Source organism: Lathyrus oleraceus, chromosome 5, assembly GCF_024323335.1.
Source record: "Lathyrus oleraceus cultivar Zhongwan6 chromosome 5, CAAS_Psat_ZW6_1.0, whole genome shotgun sequence".
Classification (NCBI taxonomy): domain Eukaryota; kingdom Viridiplantae; phylum Streptophyta; class Magnoliopsida; order Fabales; family Fabaceae; genus Lathyrus; species Lathyrus oleraceus.
Window position 1 is genome coordinate 126,724,080 of NC_066583.1, and position 10,006 is coordinate 126,734,085.

Sequence of the window (10,006 nt, forward strand, 5' to 3'; positions counted from 1 at the left end):
GGGAAGGTGTTAGGCACCCATCACGTCCTAGGTACTCCTAGGGAGCCCTTTTCACACTTGTTGTATAAAAATATTTATTTGTTTTGACATATTGTGCAAACATGAATGGGATGATGAGAAAAGAATGTACAATTTTAGTTATTTTTGTGTTTGAATGGATGAACCCGTTGCCTACGTACCTTCCATCAAAGGTAAGGATCAAAACGCCGTAGTTCGGCTAAAAGATTTCCAAAAATTAGTGAGTTCATTTTAAAACACAAGCATTAAGGCTTTTCATTACCAATGGGAGAAAACTCAACCCGAATCAACAATCCACCATGCGAGGACGGCTTCGACGTACTAGAGGGGTTAACTCTGTTTTCAGTACGGAAGTCTTACAATCGACTCACTAAGGACAAGGTAAGATTTACATCAACCGCTATGGTAATTGAAACCTATGGCTAATGTATGAAAACATATTAACAATGGACAAAGCCACAAAACAATTGAATGTGTGAAGTTAATTGATTATGAGTATTCACAAAATATGGTCAAGGTATGATTAAGATTGATTCAAAGAAGTGTTATGAAATGGAGTTTGAAAAGTCAAGGACTTATGGTCCAGGTTTCTAATTTGAAAAGACATGAAGATGTTTGCACAACAAGTCAAAAGTTTTTGAGAGCAAAGTGTGAAAAAGTTTAGGACAATGAGGGTATGGATAGTGGAATGTAAAACTTCTTAGAAAGGTTCACCTCTTGAGATCATATAGAAGATGATTCAAGTGTGTCCTTAGGAATGAGCAACAAACAAGCAAGCAAATAAAAGCAAGGTGATACCGGATGCCATCAATGGACTTATACCAATCTCACAAACAAAAGCGGATACCGGATACCAATAAATGGGTTTACACCAATCTCCTAAAACAAAACAATGATACCGGATGCCATCAATGGACTTATACCAATCTCTCGAAGCAAAAGCGGATATCAGATGCCAATAAATGGACTTACTCCAATCTCCTAAGGTAAAACAAAACTTGGATGTTAGATGCCAATCTGTCTGGACTTATACCAACCTCCAAAGGATGATCATAGGAATAACAAACGCCAACAACATGGTCTTACACTTGCATCCTTACATACAACAAACAAACAAGCATTTAAGCAACAGACATGAGTAGCCAAGTGAGATGGTCTTACACTCTATCCCTTCCAAATCATAGGAACAATGCCCAATGAGTGGACTTACAGTTGTCCTCAATGGGTAAACCAAACAAACTACAAGGATGTGAAATGATGATCATGCAATAATGAACAATTTATGATGATAAGTGCATAAAGGCATGCAAGCAAACATGTACAAATACAACAAGCAATCAATCAGACAAAGTCATTTAGCACACACTATAACCAAACAATTAGGCTCAATCAAAGGGTTAGACTTAAAAGTCAACTGGAATAGGGTAAATGGTGCTCTTAACCTTGACATTGAGAGCCAAGGTGAAGCAGATGAAAGGATATGAGGGGTGTGCCTCATCACTCTTATCCCTGGTCAGGGAGAGCATTGAATATCAGAAGGTGTGGGAGTTCAGAAAGATGGAACTCTCTCCACAAGTTAGACTCGATAGATCTTGGATTTTTACTCACTATGCATCAACACATGTGGTGTGAGCAAGGTGAGTGACTCACAGAATAGTAGGAGATAGGCTGCATATTTCTTTTGTCTACCAATTGCCTCACATGAGGTCTTTTCCTGCTTGGGGACAAAGTTAAACGATCACAAACATTGCCTCTTAAGGAGGACTTCAGACAGTTGCCTGGCTAAATAACAAGCCAGGTCTTCCAGACTACATGGAGATAAGAGAGTCTACCTCAATGCTTAAGCAAAGCAAAGCAATAGCAATTTCTCAAAGGAACTAAAGCAACTATGGTACCTGAAATCAATCAAATATAATCAGTATACCAATCACAAAGTCAAAACAGACAAGTTATGAACCAACAGTCAACACAATCAATCACATGTGCAAAGCACAAACTCAAATCAAATGAGTTAGCATCCTACAAAACAAACCAAGTTAGTTCATCACAATCAAGCAAACCAAACTCAATCAACTTGAATTAATCTCCTTAAAGCAATTGCTCCTTAACCTGAAAAACAACTCAAACATGAGAAGTGAACCCTTAGGCCAAAGCCTAGGGTCAAAGGAGGAGAAAATATTTAAAACAGAACATGAAACTTGATCAAAATCAAGATTAATCAAATAAGAACAAATTCCAGTTGGTCTCATGTCAAAAGCATTCATCAATTGCATTTCATAAGCAAAACATGTCAAACTAGGCAAGATGATAACTCAATGGTGTAAACAGAATGAACACCAGCATATCCATACCGAAATGGCTCAATAAATTCCAGGAAAAATCATGCTTAACCAGAACACATGGAATGAGCAGCACATCAAATTTCATGTCATTTGGACAAGTGGAAGTAAGGAAATTAAAATCCCTAAGTCAAATCATATTCAAGCAAGCTCATACAAAGCACCAAATCATGCATTAACTTCAAGCAATCATAAAACAGAGACCAAACATGATAAATGAATGCAATCAAAGCCATGGCAAACTTTAAGATGTCTATAATGCACATGCCAAATTTCAAATCCATCCAATAATGCATGAGAATTTCACAACACATATGATATCATGACTCTCAAAATATTCACAATTGACCAAACAGAGGGAAAATTCTCAAACAAATAGAAAATGCATTCAAAAATCCCAGGAAAAATCACCAGCAAACTAGACATCCATAAGTATTATCATGCAAAAATCCAGGGCAATTAGCATACCATAAGCATGGAAAATAAAATCAGGAACATGAATAAGACATGGTGTGACATACATTGGCACACCTCTAAAGATCATATCATATCTCCTAATCCAGAAATGCAAAATTAGCAAACCATATACCAAAATGACCAGGAGTAAGTCTAGATCATGCATATAAAATTTCAAGCATTTTGGAGCAAGCATCAAGATTTCATGAATGAAATGGCAAAACATAGGCAAAAAGCATACATGAACAAAGACATTAGACCAAAATAAAAACTAGCCGTGCACAACTTTTGTTATCATGCCTATAAAAAACTAGATGAAAAATGGAGATGAATGCAAAAATTCCCAACCAGTTTGGATGCTCCATGAATTATTTATGATTTTTTGAAGTTTCATGATAAAATGAAATAAACATTTAACAACTATCATGAAATAATATAGCGCAATGGCAAATCCGTAATTATGGAATCACTAAGTGAAACGCCGCGTTTCACTTAGCATGCGTGGCGCGCCGTGATTCGCTTCATGGCGCAAAAACACCGAAAACACATGCAAAGCCACAAGAAACAAATCAAACACGGATCTGGAATGGATTTCAAAAGTTCTCCATCATGTTCTTCAGGATTTCCAGATGATGAACAAGTTGTTACCAAAATCAACAAATGATATACCGTTCAACTCGTCTCATCACGTACAACAACAATTCAGCAAGCATTTGTTCTAATTCTAACCATATCAACCGGATCGAGCAAAAGAAGTTCTAACATCCAAATGTTCAAATCAGTATAACTTCCTTAATTTCTAATGAAAATGCACGATTCAAGTTGCAGAATAATCTACACGCCAAGATCTACACAAGCCACATGATAATTGCAAGAAATGGAGTGGTCGAATTCCAACCTTAATGATGATGCAGCAGCTAATTCGTGTGTTTCGAGGCTTGGATCGTGCAAACAGATCTCCTATGATGATGCAGGAGGTGAATGAAGTCAGGTATGCAGCTCAACAATGCTCGATGGTGAAGAAATTCGAAAATGCCATGGATGAGCAAGGTTCCAACAGTTCCAATTCTTCAAGCTTCTTCCTCAATGCCTCTTCAACAGATGTTCAATAGTACCTGCAAGTGATGAACAATCCAAGAACAAGCAAGAAGAGTGATGAATTTCGATAGAAAAAGTGAAAAAAAGTTTGGAAGAATTTGAGAGAATTTTGGTGATTTGTGATTTGGATCTGAGATTGTGATTGTGGATTCCAATTTTCTGTTATGATTAGGACTATATAGTCCTTGTTAATCACCTGTTAAACATGATTAGCAACAAATGCAAATGGATTAGTGGATGAAGCTTGCTATGCAATTTGGCAAAATTGCCCTTTCTCAATTAGAACCAATGGAACAGTGCACAACCAGTTTAAGCAAACCCAATTTTCTGTTTAAAAGCTATTGGAATTGATTTGGCATGAAAATCATGTGTATTTTTCAAATTCACTATTTTTCCCACCAAAAATGCAAAATGGTTCACTTGAAAAATGACCTTTTTATGTGATGATTTTTGATGAAATGTGATGATGCATTATGATAGTACATGTCAAATGGGATTTGCTCAAAAAAGAATCACCCAAATTGGCCAAATGGTTTGAAAGTTATGCCTCCTTGAAATTCCAAAATTCTTGAAAATGATTTGATCATAACTTGCCAACCATAAATGAGAAATGAGTGTTCTTTGACTTTTTGGAAAGGCAAGAGCAAGATCTTCAACTTTCATGTTGGACAAATTTTGATTTGAAGCTTTCTTGGACATGTAAATTTGAGGAGAAGGACTTTCCATTTTTGGCAGTTGAAAATTACAGGTCCTTGCTATTTTGGGAAACTTTTTGTCTGACCTCCAATTCCTCAATGATGATGTTTGACATATTATATGAGGCTTGTATGGACATGACTGAGACCTCTCAAACCATTTCACACCTTCAAATCCTTGATTAAATGCACAGTTGACTATAGTTGACTTTGCTAGGGTTTTGGTTGACTGAGCCATGCTTTGATGAATTTCAAGCCTCTACCACTTGAAATCTTGATACCAAATGGTGTCACAACTCATATGAACCTCTTATGAATGATCATGGTGCGCAAATTCTTCAAGCATGGCCACCATCCATGGCTTCATGAAGGATTTGACTGTTTTGACCTAGTTTGCTTCATCTGCAAGTAACATGGTTAGATGACAATATTTTTGTACTTTTGGTTAGTAAACAAATGAAAAGCAATGATATACAAATGCTAGACATGCTTGGTGATCAAGAACCACACTCACAATGATAACCCACCCACTAGGAGGGAGGCAAGGTGCACAAAGATCCTTGAGGCAATGTTATGATATGATATGATGCCATGAGGGACCTTAGGGCAAAAATTGGGGTCTTACAGATGCCCCTATTTAAGGTCATTCTAGCCGGAGGAGTGAAGTTTAGAAATCTTCATCTTGGCGCGGTAGAATGGGCTTAAATAACAGTAATGAGACAAATTTTGGTCCCTAAGAGACCTCATGATGCGGATGTATGCATGTAAAAGACACAAATTCTGTGGGGATATGTTCACACAGAAGAAAAGATGATCCATCGGAGTAATACCCTCGCCAGGAACAGAGACATTAACAAGACTCTCATGGGGATTCTTATTGAGGATAAGAAAAAGAAAAAGAAAGCGTGAGCAGGTCACGACTCTGATTTAGGGGATAACGAAACATCGGACTGGAGACTTTACTGGGGAAGTAAAGGACTCGAACTGGGGAGAGAAAGAAATTCCAAAGGAAAACACTTCCCTTGGAAAGACTTGAGCTGACTCACAATATGCATGTACTGGGGATAACACCAATACCGCAACACAAATAGCAATACAAATCCGCTGGGGAAATCTAGAAAAGACTTTCCAGGGGAAACCAAAGGATGAGATGTTACCGGTTAGTGAGTAACAAACTCAGGAGGAATGAATATCTAAGACCGGTATACGGGTGAGAGATATCAATCAACCAATCATCTGAGAAAGACCTGAAAAAGGTACATAAACTCAGGGAAATCTGACTCCTCAGGGGACCAAGGTCATAATAGGGAGCAGACAGGAAGGAACACCAAGGATAACCGGGTTGTAGGTATGTAATAGGTGACCGACCAAGGCGTGAATTGGTGTGTGTTCCAAAACACTCATCATCCTGAAGACAGCTAGAAAAGCAGACTTGTTTATAGGATGGACATTTGATTCTGTAAAGAATGTAAATCTTACTCAGTTGGGGAAACAAACAAAGGATCCGACAAAAGAGCGCATGAGACATATTATCTATAGCCGTCAAAACGTAGATAATATACTCGCACGGAAAATTATCCTGAACCGGGTTGTAGGTTGTTTATAGGATAAAGATCCGGAAACGTGAATTGGTTTGTGTTCCAAGACACTCATCATCCTGAAGAAAGCTAGAAAAGCAGACTTGTTTATAGGATGGACATTCGATTCCACAAGGAACACGAATCTTACTCTGTGGAGAAAACAATCGAAAGAGACATAATATCCATTACCGTCAGAACGTGGATAGAATACTCACATGGAAGATTATCCTGAACCGGGTTGTAGGTTGTTTATAGGATAAAAATCCGAAAATGTGAATTGGTTTGTGTTCCCAGACACTCATCATCCTGAAGAAAGCGAAAGCAAACTTGTTTATAGGATGGATATTCGATTCTACAAAGAATACGAATCTTACTCTATTGGGGGAAGATCAACAAAGGATTCCAACCAAAGAGCGCATGAGACATATTATTCATTACCGGCAGACCGTGAACAATATACTCGAAAGGAAAAGACACCAGAGATACCGAAGTATATACTAGGTGACTAACCAAAAAAGAGAGACAATCGATACCAAGCATCCGGGTAAACGAAAGACAACTCAAAGGGATAAATTGCAAGCATCCGGCAATTATCCGATAACAAATATTCGATTCCGCAAAAGGGAAATAACGAATCTTACTCGACTAGGGAAACACAAAAGGTTTCAACTGAAGAGTGAATGAGATATATTATTCATTGCCGTCAAAACGTGAATAATAACCTCGAGCGGAAGATTATCCTGAACCGGGTTGTAGGTTGTTTGTAGGATAAAAATCCGAAAAGAAAGGCATCGGGATACCAAACTAGGTATATAAAGATGGCCAATCAAAGGGAGCAACGGACATTACTGAAGGTGAGAAAAACAAGAAAGGGGGGGGGGTTTGAATTGTTTGGAAAATAAGCGCTTTTCAAAATGAAAATCACACAAGGATTTTATACTGGTTCGCTTATAACACAAAGCTACTCCAGTCCACCCGGCCAAGGTGATTTCGCCTTCAACAAGGACTTAATCCACTAATCTTGAAAGATTACAAACAACGCCTAAGAGAAAAATCTCTTAGTCCTCTCAAGTTTACAGACTACACTAAGTCACTTGAGGAAATCAACAAACAAAAGATGAAAGATAAATTGTAATCTAGAGTGCTTCTAAGAAAGCAAATATTACAGTGTTAAGAACAAGAGTTTTTCACGTTATAAGCAAAAGCTTCGTGAATATCTTAGAGAGAAAGAGTGTTTTTCTTGACTTGGTGTTTCAGTATAATTTTGGCTTGTTGGCTTACTGATTGTTCTCTCGTGTGTTGCTGAAAGTTGATTTGCAATCCTTTATATAGATCAGTTGAAGTAGTAGTTGAAACTGGTGGATATTGAGATGAAGTTACGCCATCACATAATTAGCTAATGCAGGATGACTTTTTCTTCTTGAAATGACTACTTACCACAAGTAGTATTTTCTTTATTGAGATTGGAGATTAACGTCTCTTTCTCAATTAGGAAATCCATTTGAAAATCTTTACTTGTCTTCAACGTTACTCTTTCATGATTAGCAAATCCATAATCAGAGTATTTGTGTTTCTGGAGAACCTTGGAATCTTGCTTCTGATTTTGATCTAAATAGATTCTTCAGATAGCGTTGTTCAGAGTCAGAGGTTCTAGGACTTACTTCTTGTTCAGATGCTTCTGATACTTGTTGTTTAGTTCAGAGTTAGACTTTCTTGAGCTTGTTTCTACTTCAGAGCTTCTGATCATTTGATAATATGCTTCTGATCTGATACTCTATCTGATGATGTCATCAGAGTCCTGCACACTTAGAAACTTTTCGTTAGGGTGCCATTTTTGGTTTCATCCTTTGTTATCATCAAAATCAAGGAATCTGTTGTATCACGATTTTTGTTCTTACAATCTCCCCCTTTTTGATGATGACAAAACAACTTTAATTAGCAGATGAAACATGAATAAAAATAGATCAGACAGACAGAAGCTCCCCCTGAGATAGTACTAGGGAGTTCAGAGGTTCTGAAGTTCTTACCAGAGTTTCTTAAGTAAAGAGGTTTCTGAGATTTTCTGCAATTTCTTAAGTCCAAGTTAGATAATTTTGTTTATATAAAAAAGATGTTGCAGAATGCTTGATGGTTTTAGACAATATTTTCATCAGAGCTAATAATTACTTTCTCCCCCTTTTTGTCAGAATCAAAAAGACATAGTAAAAATAAGTAAAGAGAAAAAAAAATATAGATAAAGAGAAAAACTTAAAATTCATAGATAGAAGCACAAAGGCAACAAACAAAACATCAGGTTCAAAAGAACAAGAAAAACATCAGAGTCAAAAGAAGACAGAAGCAAAAACAATAGGCAAGCAAAGTAAATCCTAAGTGCCTAAGGGTTCGGAGGCGGAGGCATTCTCTGAAGCAGCATAGCAAGCATGTTCTGGATGTTTTCATTGACAGTATCTTGCTTGTCCATTCTTGCCCGGAGTTCATTCTGATCTTGCTTGAGTTCTTTCAGAGTCTGAAGAACCGTAGGAATCACAGAAGATGACTCTCCCAGAGTCAGAGCTTGCTGAGCTTCAGCTTCAGCAGCAGCTTTAGCTTCTGCATCTGCCAGAGCCTTGGCTTCAGCTTCCTTTTGCCTTAGGAGTTCAGCTTCCTTAGCAAGTCTTTCTTCTTCTAGCCTTTTTGCTTCTTCTTCAGCTTCCTTGGCCAACCTCTCTTCTTCCAGCCTTCTGGCTTCAGCCTCTCTGGCAAGTCTCTCCTGGAGTCTTGCCTCAGCATTTCTGATGTAGTCATTTCTGACTTGTTCAGATATGCTCTTCAGCCTAAAGGACTCAGATGTCATCCAGCCAATGACTCTGTTCCAGTGTGTCCTTACAGATTCAGGATCATCACTGATTTCAGAGTTAGTGACCAGAGAATCAACCTTTTGAGCTGAAGCCTCTGCAATCATAAAGATGACTTCCTTAAGGGTAGGTTTAGAAAGCCCAGGTTCAGGTTCTGGTTCAGAGGTGTGAGGTGGAGAATTTGGAGGGCTGAGATTTAAAGTGAGAGGTTCTGGTTCAATTTCTGGTTCAGGTTGAGGTTCAGAAGATTGGGATGAAGTGTAAAGAGGGTTTAAGTCTAAGGGTTCAGATTCTGCTTCAGGTGCAGCGGGAATTTTTGGTGGGGTGATATCAGAGGTGTGGGGATCAGATGGTTGAATTTCAGAGGGTTGAGTTTCAGAGGGGATGGTGGTTGTTTGTTGTAGTGGTGAAGTTATTTCAGGTTCTGTGGTTTGTGTTTGTTGTGAAGCAAGTCTATGAGCGTAAAGTGTGGCTATGGTTGGTGATTCAGGATCAGAAAATTCAGGGTCAGATGAAAGGGAAACATATGGGGGTGATTCTGGTGCTGAGGATGATGAAGATGAGGTGCTTTGGTGAGTTTGTGCAGGTATAGAGGGAGGTATGAAAGTTCTTGCTATGTTTAGAACTGGTGTAGGTTGGGAGGTTCTGGTGATTGAGGGTGTAATGTCAGAGGTGGTATAAATGGGTTGTGAGGAGAGAGGGTTAGAGGAAGCCATCATGAATTCAGAGGTAGCAGGAGGAACAGACTTACCAGTAGAAAATTGCAGAGGAGCTGAAGATCCGCTTCCAGAAGCTCCTTCAAGTCTGGCCTTCTTTGCTGGTGGTGCTATCTTCTTTTCAGAAATACCTCTCTTGTATCTGACTAAATCTTCTTCAGAGTCCAGACAGTCATCGAGGCTGAAATCAGAGATGTCAACACCATCATCCAGCAGACGCTGAAGATAGATAGCAACAGCGTCTCTGGGTTCGTTCTTGAAGAATCTGGC